The 18,245-nt window shown below is 50.8% G+C and overlaps 1 long non-coding RNA gene across 1 annotated transcript in view; it reads right to left on the reverse strand.

Annotated features, from left to right (window-relative positions):
* Window positions 1-4,186: 4,186 nt before the first annotated feature.
* Window positions 4,187-18,245, reverse strand: part of LOC147997037 (uncharacterized) — a 96,692-nt gene continuing 82,633 nt past the window's right edge. The window contains exon 4 of the long non-coding RNA XR_015652849.1: window positions 4,187-6,005. This is a non-coding gene — a long non-coding RNA (uncharacterized LOC147997037). The remainder of the gene's footprint in view (window positions 6,006-18,245) is intronic.

Consider the following 18,245-nt stretch of genomic DNA (forward strand, 5'->3'; position numbering starts at 1 on the left):
GGGGTCCTTAGATGAGCAAAGTTTACCTGTCTGAGCCGCCGTGCCCTTAACAGGGAAATTGGTCAGCAATACACTGTCGCTTTGATACGGGGCTATATTAAGACAGTATATGGCTTAGAGATGGAGTTCTGGTCTAGCATGCAGGCCCAGCACTGAATAAAAATGGGGAGGGGCTGACTAAGTACCAAAGTACCAATTACTGTGGTGATTACAGCTGTGACCTTGCTTCCTGCCCAACAGCAGAGGTCCCTATAGGCCCAGGGATACAGCAGCTGTAGGGACAGTGCATCCAGTGAGACTAGTGAGAGCCATGCACTGGGACTCTAGACTAATCCCGTGTTTAGGAAAGAAAGAACTGGAGTGAGAGCTGCTTCTAGCTACAGGAGGCATCCACGCTGACCGCCCTGTCAGGGTGAGCCCCTCTGGTCATCCATGTGCTTCCTCATTCCTAAATCCGTCTAATCCCGAAGATGACTCCTCTGCCCGCCTGCATGTGTGCATGTGCGTGTGTGTGTGTGTTTGTGTGCGTGCACGTTGTAAGCATGAGTGTGGAGGTCAGAGTTCATCCCTGAGTGTCATTACTCAGGGGATGTTCATCTTAGTTTTTTGTTTTTGTTTCCTGTCTCCCTATGTATCCCTGGCTGGTCTGGATCCCAGAAATCTACTGGCCTCTGGGATCAAAGGCATGTGTCATGTGTCACCATGCCATCTAGCTTGTTTTTTGAGACAGGATCTCTCACTGGCCTGGAGCTTGCCAATAGGCCAGACTGGCTGGCGGGCGAGCCTTGGGCTTCTGCTTGTGTCTGGCTCCTCCGTGCTGGGATTAGCAGGGCATGTCACCATACCCGCTTTCCCCCGACAGGTTCTGGGGACTGAACTTAGATCCTCTGGCTTGCAAGGTGAGCCCTTCACCCACTGCCTTCCCCGGCCATGTTTTCTTTTTCCTCTAGCCCCCACTTATCATCTGAGGAAAGCAGAAGCGAAGGAGACGTTGGTTATGAAGCACAGCTGGGAATTCCCTCTCTCCCTTCCCTGCTCTCAGGAGATCATGTCAGATGTCTCAAAAGTGACTCGACTGGAGTTTGCTTTTTAAGTTAGACTTCCTGGCCAGCCATCCCCTGCCACCCACAGGTCTCTACTTCCCAGCACTAAGACAGTATAGGGTGCCACCATAGCAGCCTTTAACACACGTGGGGTCAGCCAGGCCTTGCACTGTACCAAGCTGTGCCCTCTCTACAGCTATGACTTTCTTTTAATCACTGGGATTGAGGATGGCTGTGTAAATGAAGTGCCACCGAGACACACACTGGGGCACACCTCCAGCCCCTGTAAGACAGGGTAAGACAGGGTGGGAAGACAGGGACTGGTGTGCATGGTGGCACACACCTTTAACCTAAGCATCCAGGAAGCAGAGGCAGGTAGATGTCTGTGAGTTCAAGGCCAGCCTGGGCTACATAGAAACCAGTTCTGAGGATAACACCTGAGGTTGACCTTTGATCTCTGTACATGTTTACACGTGTGCACATACACCTGCACAGGTAAGGGACCCATGAACTGGCAGTTTCAGTGTGATGTCCCCATAAGTTTGAGTGGCTGTCTGTGGAGGATTAGGTGGGCCTTGCTGAAGGAATACGTCCCTGGGGTGGGCTGGGAGGTTGCAGAAGATTCCCACCACCATTCTAATGTGCCTCCTCTGCTTCCTGTGTGTGGTTGCCATGTGAGCTCTCGGCACTTGGCTTTCAGCTGCCTGGGTTCCGCCACCCAGGACCGTGACCCTCTGCACCATAAGCCATTAACCTTTCCTTCTTGCAGCTGTCTTGGTTATGACGTTTTACCATGGCAACTGTAGCTGCATTGGAAAGACTCTGTCTCTGAAAACCTTCTCAGTGCTCCACATACTGCCCTTGGGTGGGAGGAGGTTCCGTGGCCCAGTGTCAGGCACGGTTCAACCTGCTCCCCACTCAGACCTCATTGGCTGCCAGTAGGGGGCCATCTCTCTGCCTTCCTCCTGGCTATCGCTGTAGTGAGAGACACAGGGCCACTCTAGCTCAGTACGTAGAAGTCAGCTGCATTAACAAGCAAGAAGACGCTGGCATGGCAGGTGTGGTGGCACCTAGGAGGCAGTGGCGGGTGGAACTCTAGGGGTTAGCATAGTCTACACAGCAAGTTTCAGGCAGTTCAGAGGCTACCTAGTGAGACTGTCTCAAAGGAAGAAAAAGGAGGAGCACATTAGGTAAGATGAAAAGAGAAAGGAGAGGAGGAGGAGAAGGAGGAAGAGAAGGAGGGGAAAGAGGAAAAGGAGGAGAAGGAGGAAGAGAAGGAGAAGGAGGAAGATGACAAGGAAGAGGAGAAGGAGAAGCAGGAAGAGGAGGAGGAGAAGGAGGGGAAGGAGGAAAAGGAAGAGGAGGAGGAGGAAGAGGAGAAGAGAAGGAGGAAGAGGAGGAAAAGGAGGAAGAGAAGGAGGAAGAAGAGGAGGAGAGGGAGGAGGAGAAGGAAGAAGAGGAGGAGGAAGAGGAGGAGGAGGGGAAGGAAGAGGAGGAGGAGGAAGAGGAGAAGGAAGAGGAAGAGGAGGAGGAGGGGAAGGAAGAGGAGGAGGAGGAAGAGGAGAAGGAGGGGAAGAGGGGAAGGAAGAAGAGGAGGAGGAAGAGGAATAAGAGGAGGAGGAGGAGGAGGGAGAGGAGGGAGAGGAGGAAACGCAGCTGTACTGCTGCTGCCTGACATGATGGCACTCACCTGTGACCCTAGCAGCAGGGAGGTAAGGCAGGAAGACCAGGAATTCAAAGCCATCTAAGGCAGCGTAGGGAATCTGAGACCAGTCTGGGCTACTTGAAACCCTTCTCAAAAGAACTGAAGCCGAAAAATCACAAGAAGAAACACATAAACCTTCGTGTGTGTGCACGCGTATACACACACACACACACACAGACACACAAACACACCACCCTTCCTGCTCACTCAGGTCCAAGCCCTGGCTGTGTTACTCTGTACTCTGGACAACTGCTTCACTTCTCTGAACTCTAGTTTCCTCCTCAGGAAAATGCTCAGGGCTTTGCCACAGCCCAGGCAGAACTGAAGTACTGTGGCTGTAGCTCCAGTGCAAGGAGAGGGAGAGGAGTCCTGCAAGGAGGTGGTGTGGCTGGGCAGCAGGACTCTGCCCTGGCCTCCCTGTGCAGCCTCTTGTCTCACCTGTGGCACCAGGACATTGGCTAAGATGCAAAACCCTGCCAGCGCCTGGGAGTCCACCAGGGTCATGTGGTGGCCCAAGCACCTGAGCAGTGGGGTGGCTGTGGCTTGGCCTTGTGAGTCCACTGCACCACAGAGGGTCTGCAAGAGGAAGATGTCTCTGCCTACATTTAGCAGTTCTAGGCCCAGGCCATTGCAGAACAACGCTAAGGAGATGCTGTGGGCAGAGCCAGAGTGAGGTGAGTGTCACGGAGAGGTGACTCCAGCACATAGCATCATCCTACACTGGCTGCCTGGAGCCCATGGGCAGCTCAGTGTCCTGCCTGTCAGAGGTAGAGAGTGATTTGAGGTGAATGCAGGACACCTCTCCCAGAGTCAGGCTTGTTCCAGGGAAGGTAAGAGCAGAGGGACCTCAGAGGTTTTATGCCCCTGCTTCTGGGAGCATGTCCCCCAGCTGGGGATAGCACCCCAGGGCAGATCCACAGGGGCCTGGAGGACCTCCCAAGCCCCCTGACTCAATCCTTCTCAAGGACAGAGTGGCCACACACCCCAGCTCCACAGTGCTTGGATTCAGCATTGACCGATAGGGGAAGTTATTCCACATGCACCATTGTAAAAGTCCATCTCCCCATCCCCATCAAAGACACCGATGGCTTTGCCAGGTGGATACAGCCCGGGCTAGGGCAGTAGAGGCGAACCTCGTGTGACAGTCTGCAGTGTTTCCGACTAGTGTGAGCACTGACCACGGAGGACTGGAAAGAAACTGGAGCCTTAGGAGGGAACAACAGAGAGTTGTGGGTACCAGCAGGGTTAGAACTTCAAAGCTTCTGATTTGAATAACAAAAGACTCTGTGCGGGCCCCTGGGGGAGCCAGGAAGCCTTGAAGGGGGTGAGGGGGGGAGGTGGGCTTTGGATGTTGGCTTCCTTCTAATTTATCAAGAAGAGGGAGGAAAAAGAACCTGAAGTGAAAGATTGCAGAAAAGGCATTTGATCCCGTTCCTTTCGTTCAGAGATGTTTTATTTGTGGTTACAGCCATAAGCGTCAACCATAGCGCCAGACAAGCCCTTCCATCCTTAGACCTTGGAGCTTTTTTGGCTTTTGGTTTTGAGACGGGCTCACGTAGCCCAGGCTAGCCTACCACATCCCGTTGTTTTTATGGTGCTGGGCATCAGACCTGGGGCTTCCGCCTGAAAGGCTCAAACTCTACCCACTGCGCCACACACACTCCAGCCTGGCCTCGGTTTTGGTGTTAATGGAGACCAGGTTCCAGGCGAATCAGAGGTTCCTTCGGATGTCATCGCTCACTCTGCTTGCTCACAGGGGCCTGTGCTAAACACCAACGCCTCTCAAGGCAGGGCCTCTCTGTGCAGGGCATGGGTGACAGATCAGTGGCAGCACGGCACAGGTTCTCTGGAGAGCACAGGATCATGGAGCAGATCCAGCACAGATCCTTGCTGACTGTGACCTCCAGGAGGGAGGGAAGCAGGTGCGACTGTGAGAGGGATGGGCCTGCCTGCCTCTGGGCCAGGTCGTGGTACTCAAGTGGACGGAGCAAGGGCTCAGTCTGGCCTAGGCCTCAGCGCATGAATGAGAAGGGCAGCCCAAGTTCCCTCTGACTTCTGCGGCCTCTTCTGCAGGCCTGGCTTCCGGAACTGGATGGAAGAACAGCCACGAGTCGCTTGTCAGGCACTGCACAAAGCCCTGACTTTCCTTCTCAACCCTGATGACTGGCACCATGGCTGCTCACCCTGGCCAAGCTGGCCCCTTACTGTTCTCCAGGGGCTCGTTCAGTCCTCTTGCACCTTGGGCCCTTCTAGCGTGCCATGAACCAGCTGGCCTGCTTCTGGTAGCTGCTCCTGGTACCTCCACAGGGCTCTGTGGCCTCTGTCCTCTGCAGAATATCTGCCGCATGTTTTCTTAAAATGGCTAGTGTCAAATAACAAACTCATTTCCCTGGAGACATTGAGGAGTTCCATGAGGCACATGTGAGCCACACGGGTTGCGATCCCGGGCGAGACAGTGGTAACAGTGGTATTGTGATTGGCAGTGATGGTGGGAACAGTGGGCATGGCAACAGTGGCTGAGATGGTGGGGATGGTGATGATGGTGATGATGGTGGTGATGATGGGGATGGTGATGGTGATGATGATGGTGATGATGGTGGTGATGGTGGTGATGATGGGGATGATGGTGATGATGGTGGTGGGGATGGGGATGATGGTGATGATGGTGATGATGGTGGTGGGGATGGGGATGATGGTGATGATGATGACAGTGGGGATGGGGATGACGGTGATGATGATGATGACAGTGGGGATGGGGATGATGGTGATGACTGAGGATGGTGATGATGATGACGGTGGGGATGCGGATATAGGCAGTGCATGTGATTGGTGATGGTGGTTTTGTAGAGATTCTGATGGTGATGTTATGGTAGTGTGGATGTGGTGAGGAAGAAATCTACTGTGGTAGAGGACATGGTGGGACCCAGAACCTTCTCATTTTCCCATAAAAGGTGAGAATATTGCTTGTTTCTGTTTTTAACTAACCCCTGGTTTTAAGTGTTTTTAATGCTGGTTCTTAAAGGCTTTAACCTCCCTTGTAGCCCATCACCCACCAGAGGTAGTAGGAGAGAAGGATGGGGAAAGCGGACCTGTTTAGAAAGGTTCTTTGGAGCAGCTCCCGTCTGTGTTGTCTGGAAATCGGCAGTGCAGGTCACAGGTCAGCAGGCAGCGGCAGCTTGATCCACTCATGAACACTTCATGGAAACACAGCAGTTTGGTTCGGGATATCGAACGTCAGTGAGCAGTGGTGGCTCGACCTAGCAGAGACAGGCAGGGCTCAGCCTCAGCTGGAGTCAGCAGGAGGGACCAGCAGGAAAACAACTGACTTTCCAAAGGACCTTAAGTTTCCACTTCGGTCCCCATTTGGCAGGAACCATAGGCTTCTGGCCGAAACATTCACAAATGGTGAATGTAATGTCTTCCTATGGTTCCCAGTGGGATGTGTCCGGCTGGACAGTGAGACAAAGAGACCCCAACAGGTCTCCCACGAAAAGAGGCCTCACCCTGCACTGACCAGGACAGTGGCCAAGAAGGGGGTGAACATGTCAGCTGGAGTCTCGCCAGTCCTACAGGGCAAAGGCCGGGCCAACCAAGGCCATCTGGTCTGTGTGTACATGCAGCCATGACTGTCATGGTAACAGCCTTCCTGCGGGTTGTGGTCCACTCAGCCCAGCTCGGAAAGTGGTAGAGTGAGGTTCAGGCTCCTCCTGCTCCAGGGCAGGAGAAAGAGCAAAGGTTTCCAGGGTACCTCCTTAGCGTGGCTGTGCAGAATGATGCTGGCAGTCCAAAGGCACAAAGAACTGAAGGCCACAGGGCCACAGCAGTTGGGAGCCAAGGTGGCACCAGCCACAGCCACAGCCACAGCCACAGCCACAGCACCAGCCCAGCATCATCGGCGTGTGCCCAGCCTGTGAAGATGAACACATGGGGCATGGGGATGGCCCTGGGGACCCCACACAGGGTAGCCTTCTCAGAGCTTCTAGAAACATGGAAGGCTTTTGAGCTGGTATTGAATTGAAATGGTAGTGTCTTGTTCTCAGGGTCAGGGCAAACTTGTAGTCAAGAATATGGCTCTGGGGCTGGAGAGATGGCTCAGCAGCTAAGAGCACTGACTGCTCTTCCAGAGGTCCTGAGTTCAAATCCCAGCAACCACATGGTGGCTCACAACCATCTGTAATGGGATCTGATGCCCTCTTCTGGTGTGTCTGAAGACAGCTACAGTGTATTCATATAGACATAAATAAATAAGTCTTAAAAAAATATGGCTTTGGTATGGGGCACCTAGGTCTGAGTCCCCTGGGGCTCCCTCAGTGGCAATGCATGGGTGTCCTGAGAGGGAACCCCTTCTGGTTGGGAACACTGGAGCTTGCCTAACACCTTAATGCCTTCTGCTCCCAGATAGTTATTCTGTTCTGAGGAGCTAGGAGGAGAAGAAATACTCATAGGTGGGAGAAAAGGCCCCAAACAAAGGCTCCTGCCAGGGTCCCAGCCTTGAGGACGGACTGGCCTGGTGCTTCAGGCTTTGGGGGCTACACACCGGGTCCCGCTGGAAGAGTGAGAAGCCTGACAGTTTCCGTGTTACATGGAAGGAAAGGGGTGGCTGGTGGAAGGGTGAGTTGAGTGTCTCTCCCAAGAGCCTTATCAGCCTGTGCCCTCAGGGAACACTCCCCACAAAGATCCCAGTGGCAGACTAAGGGAGGTAGGGTTTGCGTGCCCCATGGGAAACAATCCACCTTGCATTTGATAGCTTGATTTGTTCAACAGAAACAGTGACAGGATTACGTGAGGGCGTGTCTAGAAGGCCAGCCTGTGGAACAGCTCATGTCACCAAAAGGTGACAGGACAGGAGACAGTCGGTTAAGCCGGCCTTGCTATTGCACGGATGGGTCAGCCCCCAAGCTCACATCTGAACCTGAATCACCAGAAGCACTCAGAGTACAAGCCAAATGACTGAACTCTCTACTTGAGGAAGGGGTCTGGAGAGAGTTCAGTAGGAATATGCTTGCTGCAGAAGCATAAATGTGTAAGTTCAGTCTCTAGAACCCACATAAAAAGAGGGGTACAATGGTGCACACCAGTAATCCCAATACAGGGGAGGTGGACAGGACTCCTTGGGATCAGCTATCACAGTGGGAGACCCTGTGTCACAAAGTGGGGCTCAGAGACTTAAGAGCCCCTGCTATGCAACTGTGAGGACCACAGTTGGGGTACCAGCACCCTCACAATAAGCCAGGCATCTGAATCATGCCTGTAACCCCAGCTCTGAGGGGAACAGGGACAGAAGGGTCAGGGTTTGCTGGCTTTGCTGAGAAAATGTGAGGCCAGAGTTAGGGAGAGGATCTGCCTCAGAGGAATAGGCAGGAGCCATAGACGACACCTGATACCCTCTCTGGACTCTGCAGGCATGTGTAGGCACTCGCACCTATACGCACATAGATTCCTAAATGTTGTCCTCTGATGACCACACACATACATCACACACACACACACACACATACACACACACTCACACACACATTCACACACTCACACACACATACACACACACTCATACACACACTCACACCACACTCACATTCTCTCTCTCTTTCTCTCTCTCTCATGCACACACACATACACACACACACGCAACACACTCACACACACATATACACACACTCACATACACACACACTCACATTCTCTCTCTCACACACACATACACACACTCACACACATACACACACACTCACATTCTCTCTCTCTCTCTCTCTCTCACACACACACACACACACACACACACACACACACACACACACACACTTTTTCTTAAAGGTTCATTGCTCCTGACAAATGATCCAAGGTTGGCCCCTGACTTTCTCATGCAAATATATGTAAACCTTCATGTCTCTCTCTCTCCATTTGAGCAGACTATTCCTTGGGTGCATCTGTGTTCCCATGCACTCCAGTTTGGTTAAGGAACTCTGCTGAGAGTGTTCTGCACACATCCCCCTCTGTCTCAGGAATTCCTCTTAGGTTAGTTAGCCAACCTCCTCATCCCTGTCACTTTCCACCCCTGACCCTCCCAGGTTTCTGGCTGTGACTGCATTTTGTCTTCAGTCTTTCCCCCATGAAGAGATCACATCTCAGTGCTCCTTCACATGTGGAGAGGCCAAACCTGCCTTCCCATAGCGACTGGGCAACCGTATAATTGTTTTGTGTGTTGCTGTGTGGTGCATGTGTGTGCGGGTGCATGTGTGCATGAGTGTGTGTGTGTGTAGGTGCACATGTGGGGGTGCCCATATGAGGGTGCACGTGTGTGTAGGTGCATGTGTGTGCAAGTACACATGTGTGGGTATATGTGTTTATGGGTGCACATGTGCAGGTGAATGTGTGTGCAGGTGCATGTGTGTGTGGGTGCATGTGTGTAAGTGTGTGTGTAGGTGCATGTGTGTGCAAGTACACATGTGTGGGTATATGTGTTTATGGGTGCACATGTGCAGGTGCATGTGTGTGCAGGTGCATGTGTGTGTGGGTACATGTGTGTGGGTGCATGTGTGTGTGTGGGTACATGTGTGTGTCCCTGCTGAAGCTGTAAGCTGACATTAGGCATCTTTCTCAATCGGTTTATAGTTTGAGACAGGGTCTCTTACTGAAGCTGGAGTTCACTGATCCAGTTGGACAAGCTAGTCAATGAGTCCCAGCGACCCTCCCGTCCCTGCCCCTTAACACTGTCCACATGCATCCCTTTTTATATGGGCTCTGAGAATTTGCACCCTGGTCTTGAGTAGCATCGTCCCAACTGAGCCACCTCAGTTAGTCATGCAAGGCTGGGGAGGAGGGGAGCTATGCAGGACAGGTCTGGGGACCTGTACCCTGGTTACAGTCATGGATGTGAAAGTACTGTGGTCAGAGACCCCACCATCCACATGTGGCTCTGTGTCTGTGGCACTGGGTTCCAGGGACTGCCAGTGTGGATGGTGGAGGTGGTGGCTGTGAGGTGGCAGCTGCGGTGTGGGGCCAGGTGGGATGGAGATGGCCCGGAGGCCTCCAGGGTCAGCTTGGAAGGCTCCTCAGAGCTGTGGTCCAGCACAGACCCAGCAGAGGCCATCCAGGATGGCAGCTGAGAAGTTCTCCAGAAGCAGGTAAGAAGGTGTCATGGGGGTGAGGAGAAGGAAGGTGCAGACCGGCAGGACCCAGGAGAGCCCCACACTCCCAGCCCTGGCCAGAAGCTCCTTGAATATTATGGAGTTGCTGGTAGCCATTGGGCAAAAAAGGTGAGCAATGAGACCTGCTAGTCCTTGTCAGTCCTCTGATGCCACATGCCCCAGGCTCTTCTTGCTCTGTTGGTGCGGACCAGTGAGGAATAAACATTTCCTTGTCCTGTTTCCAGGAGCCTCTTTGGGATGTCCCAGCAGTGTGGAGGGAGAGAGGGCTCACTGGACTGGGTGTGGGATGGTAAAGCCCGTACCAGGTTAGGATGGAGAGGCTTGAACCCTCTCTGGCTTCTCTGGAACCAAGAGAGAAAAGCCAAACAGACATTTCCAACCCCCAGTGTAGGCTGTGTTGTTACTGAGTTCTGGCAACAGAGAGATTGGCTGTGGCCGCTCCTTACGTGGGATCAGTTAAAGTTCAACCTCATCCTGGGCTGCTATCCCTGACTCTTCTCACCCCAGAGTGGGGTGGGGCTGACCCAGCCGGAAACCATGGGCCTCGCCAGACCCAGTGAGTTCAGTGGCTGCTGCTGGCAGTCACGGCTTGTTTACTCACTTGGTTATTTGGGGGTATGTGTATGTGTGTGAGTATTTTCATGTGCGTGTAGGCGTGTGTAGTTCAGAAGATAACCTGCAGGGTTGGTGCTCTCCCGCCATTCTATGGAACCCAGGTATTAAACTCAGGTCCTCAGTCTTTCACACACCTAGCCACCTACCCAGATGGCTGTCTGAGGTTGTCTTTATCTGACTGAAATCTTCAGGGTGAAACCCAGCTGCCATTTATCAGCCTCTCTCCGAAGTCACCCAAGGGCCGGAGTGGATGCGTACCTGTGGAACTTCCCCAACTCTTTGGTCACCTGAAGTCAACTCATCTCCCACGATTCCTGAAAGGATGTAGCCAGCCTGACCCTAGTGTAAGTCTGAGCTGTGCCCCTTGGTGGCAGCTGTCCCTGTGTGTCCTCTTTCTCCTCTCATAGCCGCCTAAGAGACAAACAGGAGTTCACCCCCTCCTACAAGAAAATGAGGCTCAGAGAGGGCAGGCAACTTGGCCAAGGCCACACTGCCAAGCTCAAATTCAAACCAGACACCAAAGCCTAAACTTTCCCAGATGCCCCGAGGGCAGTGGCTGAGTGGCCCCCAGTTGGTCCCATACAGGATATGGGTCGGAATCTCAGCCAAGTCACAGCCCTGGGTGTCTGAGTAGGTTCTGGAGAAAATTGTGCATGGGTGAGGACCCTGAACTTCCAGGAGCCTCCCTTGTGCATTTGGGGATCAATGTAGAGCCTCAGCAGGGGCTCACTGTGCTGCCTAGCAGATCCAGAGAGATGGAGTAACCAGGCCAGAGGAGCGCATGGGAGGTGGTGGGAGAGGGTTAGACCAGCCACAGGGCCTGGTACCTGGAGTTAATCTTGAGGCATGGCCTCAAATTCCTGGCCCTCTGGTTTTTAGTTTGTGAAACAGAGCAGTGTTTGCAAAACAGGCTGGGTTCGCATGCACAGCACTGCCCTGCCCCTGAGCCTCTGGAGCTTCTGCTGTGCTGAGAGTCTCTTGGCTCCAGGAGGCTGAAATCCAAAGCATGTGGGGAGGAATTTATTTCCCTTCCAACTCCCTTCCTGCCCTTTGCCTGTCACGGACTCCTCCAGGCTTGGCTAGCAGAAGGTCAAACCTCCAGGATTTGCCAGAAGGCTCCCGGAATCTCCAACTGACTTCCCTGTCCAAGCCAAGGAATTTTTAATTTGTATTTTCTGCTTTTCTAGGGCTGCTGGGGGCAGGGCCTCTGTGCTGCTGCCTCGCCACCTGGTGGTCACATCCGGAACTGCAACATTTCTGAGTGCGGGGGGGGGGGGGGGGGTTGGGGGTGGGGGGAGGGCGCCGAGCACGCCCTGGGCCCGCTGTGAGGTTGTGGCTCTCACCTCTCTGGGGTCTCAGTAAACTCGTTGGGATGAGGTGAACACCTGTTCTTCACAGAACCAGGCTCACTTAAGGGCTCCCCTCAAGGAAACCAAAGGCTTTCAGATGAACTTACTAGTTCCTGCCCTCAAAGACAAGGTCTCCTACTTAAAGTGGTGAGGGTAAATGAGATAATGAACCAATAAACACTTACTTCCACCCCCCCCACTACTACCCACCACCACCTCCACCATCACCGTCATTATCACAGTTATAACCATGTCATGTCAACCACCATAATCTGTCATCACCACCACCACCATCACCACCATCATCACCATCACTACCACCACCATCACCACTACCACCATCATCATCATCACCACCATCATTACCATTATCACCATCATTACCATTATCATCACCACCACCACCACCATCACCACCACCACCACCACCACCACCATCACCATCACCACCCATCACAATCTTTACCACAACCACCACTGTCACCATCACCCAGCACTACCTCCACTGCTGCCATCATTCCTGTGAGTATCACCATCTTCAGCACCATCGACACATCACCGTCACCTCTGTTACTGCTCTCTCACTACCATCACCATGGTGGCTACTAATACCATCACCGTCATCCCGGGGACCCCCACTGCTTCTCTTTGTCTTTGCCAGCTGAGGCTGTAACCAGGCAGACCCAGTCCTGCTCCTCAGAAGGCAGGGACAGGACACTGCAGCGTCTCTCACTCTGGCGTCCACTCTGATCCGTTCCCAGCCCATCCTTGTGAGCAGACCTGGCAGAAAGACAGCAACAGTCACCACGAAGGCCACCAGCTTCCCAGTCAGACCGCTGGGCAGGAGGTACTGATGGGCCATGGGTAGGGCATCCATGCTGGTTCTTCGCTTTCCCCCTCCTTGAGGGCATCACTTCAGAGACCCCTGGAGCGTCAGGAGCCCACTGCTGTACTCTCTTCAAATCCTCTTCACTCTTGGCCAGCAGCACTTCAGGTGGATCTTGTGTCACAAAACTTCATCTTTTCAAACCTTCCAGAATTCATTCACATAGAAGCTTTTTTTTTTTTTAAATAAAAAAAAGAAAGATGGAGGAAGGAAGTTTCATACTCAATCCTTAGTCCTCTTTCTTTTTGGGGGGCGATGCAGGGTGGAAGCCTGGTGCTCTACCATTGAGCCATACCTCAGCCCCTGTCCCTCTGTGTGTGTGTGTGCGCGCGCGTGCGTGTGCGTGTGTATGTGGGGGAGGATGCTGGGTGTCAATCATTCTCCACTGTGTTCCCTTGATACAGTGTCTCTCTGAACCTGGAACAAGGCTGTCAGCCACCAAGTCAGGAATCCTCCTGTCTCTGCCTCCCCAGTGCTGAGATCACAAGTGCTGCTCTACCACACCTGACATTTTCAAAGTGTTCTGGGTGTGGACTCAGGTCCCTGCCTCTGCAGCAAGTTAAAGGCAAGATAAAGTGTGGTTCAGAGCGCTATTTCTCCGCAACTCCACCCCGACGTCTGTTCTATTTATCTATGGCTGTACAGAGAGGAACCAGCCACAAACAGGAGCTGCTGGGGAAGGCAGCTCTTAGTGCAGTGAGCGTATGCTCAGAAGGCTTGGGGTGGCTGACCTCTCCATGGCACCAGCTGTTGGGCTTGACAAGGCATTGGATTCCTCTGAGCTTTGCTGTTCCGTGGACATTTCTCCTGGATGTTAACCTGAGCAGGATGCAGTCCTGACCATCTAGGGTCAGCGCGGCATCAGAGGGCTGCAATGAGTCAGTTGTCACACTTCACAAAGACAACAGAAAGCCATGTCTTAGATCAGGATTCCGTCCCAGCCCATGTGAGAGGATTGGATAAACTTTTTATTCCCAAAGTGATCCAAGGGGCACAGATAAGGGATTGGGGGTGGCGGGGTGGGGGTAAGGGGGTGGAAATCGAGCAGCAAAGTCTGTGACACTGAGACCTGGGTCTTTTTCCTCCCAGGGCAAAGTCTGAATGGAAGCCAGTCAGCCAGGTGTGAGCCTTGTAGGAGGGCTGAGGGGAAGCCAGCAGGTGCTGGGAAGTTTTACGTCGACTTGACACACGTTGGTGATATCTGAAAGGAGAGAACCTCAACTGGAAAAAGAAGATGCCTCTGTGAGATGGAGTTGTAAGGCATTTTCTTAATTAGTGGTTGATGGGGGAGGGCCCAGCACATTGTGGGTGGTGCCACCCCTGGGCTGGTGGTCCTGGGTTCTATAAGAAAGCAGGCTGAGCAAGGCAGGGGAAGCAAGCCAGTGAGCTCCAGGGCCTCTGCGTCAGCTCCTGTCTCCAGAATCCTGCTCTGATTGAGTTCCTGTCTTGACTTCCTTTAAAGACAGTGATGTGGGATTTGGATTTTGGTCCTAGTGTTCTGTAGCAGCAATAGAAACTGAGACTCAGCCTTGACTGTTGCCCTGAGAAGGGCAGCTGACCCTGTGCTGGGAGCAGCGGGAGAGCTACTGCCCAATCTACTATGTTCAGATGCTACGATTCATCCATCTGCCAGGGCTCAAAGGGGCACACAGGACAAAGGGTACCTGGACCACCCATCACAGGAGCCCTTGGACATCTGTGTCTATCAGAAGGGATGAAACTCAGGGGTGTGTGTGTGTGTGTGTGTGTGTGTGTGTGTGTGTGTGTGTGTTGGGTGTGGGATGCTCTGGCTGGAATGTGCCCACTGGAACCGTGGACTCGCTCTCTCCCACCTTGGTTCCACATCCACTGGCAGAATTGTTTTTCAGCCTACTTCAGCATCGAGGATGGCTGATCAAACCAGAGCAAGCCCAGGGGCTGTTTGATCTAGTTCAGATGGGCAGAAGGAAGGCAAGCCCTCCCTTAGGTAAACTGAGGCAAAGTATAAGAAACTCTTTCTCCGTGACATGACCACAACTTTTATAACAAACCTGACAAGGACTGTCTAGAAGGAGAGGCACAAATGGCACAGAGCCCTAGCTTAGACAGAGGGAACCTTCCGCATGAAATGGACATGCAGGAGTGAACAGTCCCCTCAGAGATGAACATCAGGTCCCATGAGTCACCGCTAGTCTGGCTCTATATCTCGGCTCACAACTCCAGCAGAGGCCTGCTGCTCTACCAGAGGAGGCCCCGCCTGCAGACACCCAAAGATTCCTCAGAGCCTGCCCAGCTCCCTCAACAGCACCTCAGCATCTCCATACCCCAACCCACACTCCAGCAGAAGTTCCCTGCTCTAGTGGAAGGCACGCTAGTATTTAGAACTCCAGAAGCCATGCCACACAGAAAAACCCCAACAGAGACAATACACTGGACCTGAGGACTTATAGGTCACTGGAAATATGGCCACTCAGTTCAGAACACCAGCAAGGAAACAAACCAAGGGAAAAAAATCTAGCCAACAAAAGTAAGTTCATAAATTCGCACCTAAGCCTATAAATACCCCAAGGTGAGATGCCTAGACAGCAGTGTAAGAGTAGTCAACAGCGGCAGGACAATGTGGCACTGTCCATATTTCCTTCTAGTACTTTGTTGGGATGGATTTGTGGATAGTGTTTAAATTTGACTTTGTCATGGAATATCTTGTTTTCTCCACCTATGATGATTGAAACTTTTGCTGGTTATAATAGTCTAGGCTGGCATCTGTGGTCTCTAAGACATCTATATGACTATCTTGGCCAACTATCCTACTACAGCAACCCCTGAATATTACAACACAGTGGAAGCACAAAACATGGACTTAAAGCCAACTATATGAAAATGATAGAAGTCCGTAAGGAGGAAATGAATAAATCCCCTTTAGAAAGCCAAGAAAAACCAAACAGGTGAAGGACATGAATAAAACTATTCAAAACCTAAAAATGGAAATAGAACCAATAAAGAAATCACAAACATGGAATCCTGGAGATGGAAAACAAGCAGGGAAACAAGCAGGATCTACAGACACAAACATCACCAACAGAATACAAGAGATGGAAGACAGAAGCTCAGACATAGAAGAAACAATAGAGGAAATTAATACATTGGTCAATGTTAAATCTAAAAAAAAAATTCCAGACATAAAACATCCAGGAAATCTTGGACACAATGAAAAGATTGAACCGAGGAATACTAGGAATAGATGAAGGAGAAATTCCCAGCTCAAAACTCAGAAAATACTGTTAACAAAATCATAGAAGAAAAACTTCCTAACCTTAAGGAGGACATGCCTTTAAAGGTACATGAAGCATACAGAAAACCAAATAGATTGAACCAGAAAAGAATTCCCCACCCTGCACCACACAATAATCATACAGAGCACCACTAAATATACAGAGCAAAGAATATTAAAAGCTGCAAGGGAAAAAGGCCAGGTTACATATAAAGGCAAACATATTAGAATTGTGCTTGACTTCTGAATGAAGGCTCTAAAAGCAAGAAGGGCATGGACAGATAGATATCTTGCAAAAAAACTTGTGCTCCCCAGAATTGGAAAATATAAGGGAAATGGGCAATTTTCTTGATAGATACCATTTACCAAAGTTAAGTCAAGATCAGATAAATGATTTAAACAGACCGATAACCTCTAAGAAAATAGAAGCAGTCATCAAAATCTCCCAAACAAGCAAAAAAACAAAACAGAACAAAAACAACCATACTTTCAAAGAAGAGCTAATACCAATACTCCTCAAATTATCCCACAAAATAGAACAGAAGAAATGCTGCCAAATTCACTTCATGAGGCTACAGTCACCCTGATACCTAAACCACACAAAGACTCAATAAAGAGAACTAATAGACGAATTTACCTCATAAACAATGATGCAAAAACACTCAAATACTTACAAACCAAATCCACAGATACATCAAAAAGATCATTTGCCATGATCAAGTAGGCTTCATTCCAGAGATGTTCCAACACGAAAATCTGTCAATGTAATCTACCATATAAAGAAATGGAAAGGGGGAAAAAACACATGACCATCTCATTAGATGCTGAAAAGTTTCTGACAAAATCCAGCACCTTTTATGATAAGTCTTGGAGAGATCAGAGATACAAGAGACATACCTCGACATAATAAAGGCAAGTGATAACAATCAGAGAGCCAACATCAAATTAAGTGAAGGGAAACTCAAAGCAATTCCACTAAAATCAGAGACAAGACAAGGCTGCCCACTCTTTCTGTATTTATTCAATCTAATACTCAGAGCAATAAGACAACTAAATAGATTGGGAGATACAAATAGAAAAACGAGAAGTTAAAGCGTCACTATTGTAGATGATTTGATAGCATACATAAGGGACCCCCCATTAGTCCTACAGCTGATAAACATGTTTAGTAAAATGGCTGAATACAAACTTAACTAAAAAAAAATCAGTCCTCCTTTATACAAATGATAAACAGGCCAAGAAAGAAATTAGGGAAGCGACAGCCTTCGCAACAGCTACAAATGATACAACTATCCAAGGAAGTGAAAGATCTGCACGGCAAGAACTTCAAGTCCATGAAGAAAGAAATCGAAGAGGATATCAGAAGATGGAAAGTTCCTCCATGCTCAGGGATTGATAGGATTAGCATGTAAAAATGGCCTAAGATTAAATGTAACCCCCATCAAAATTCCAACACAATTCTTTACAGACCTTGAAAGAAAAATTCTCAAGTTCATGTGGAAAAAACAAAACCAAAAACCCAGGATAGTTTTTCTCTTCAGGTCCCAGGCGCTGCAGGAGCCTCGGCTTACCGTGTACACATGGCCAAGTCCAAGAACCACACCACACACAACCAGTCCTGCAAATGGCACAGAAATGGCATCAAGAAACCCTGGTCACAAAGATACAAATCTCTTAAGGGGGTCGACCCCAAGTTCCTGAGGAGCATGCGCTTTGCCAAGAAGCACAAGAAAGGCCTGAAGAGGATGCAGGCCAACAGTGCAGAGGCAATGAGTGCACACACAGAAGCCACCATGGCCCTCGTGAAGCCTCAGGTCATCAAGCCCAAGATGCCAAAGGGCCCCAGCAACAAACTCAGTCATCTGACTTTCATCACTCACCCCAAGCTTGGGAAGAAGCTACACAGCCAAGGGTCATAGGCTTTGCCAACCAAAGCCTAAGATTCAAACCAGGGCCAAAGCTCCAGCTAAGGCCCAGGCTTCAGCCCCAGCTCAGGCTCCCAAAGGTGCCCAGGCCCTGTGAAGGCTCCATAGAAAAGTCTCCTGCCAGTGTGAAGACAGATGGACTGCTGCGACAGAGCTACCTACACACTATTTGAAGATGACCAGTGTCCTATGCTGTTTTCACAAATAAACCTGAGACAGGAAAAACAAACCAGGATAGTGAAAACAATCCTGTACAATAAAAGAACTTCTGGAGCAATCACCATCATTGAACTCAAGCTGTACTACAGAGATATAGTGATAAAG

This window comes from Rattus norvegicus, chromosome 1 (genome assembly GCF_021556685.1).
Source record: "Rattus norvegicus strain SHRSP/BbbUtx chromosome 1, alternate assembly SHRSP_T2T, whole genome shotgun sequence".
NCBI classification, from domain to species: domain Eukaryota; kingdom Metazoa; phylum Chordata; class Mammalia; order Rodentia; family Muridae; genus Rattus; species Rattus norvegicus.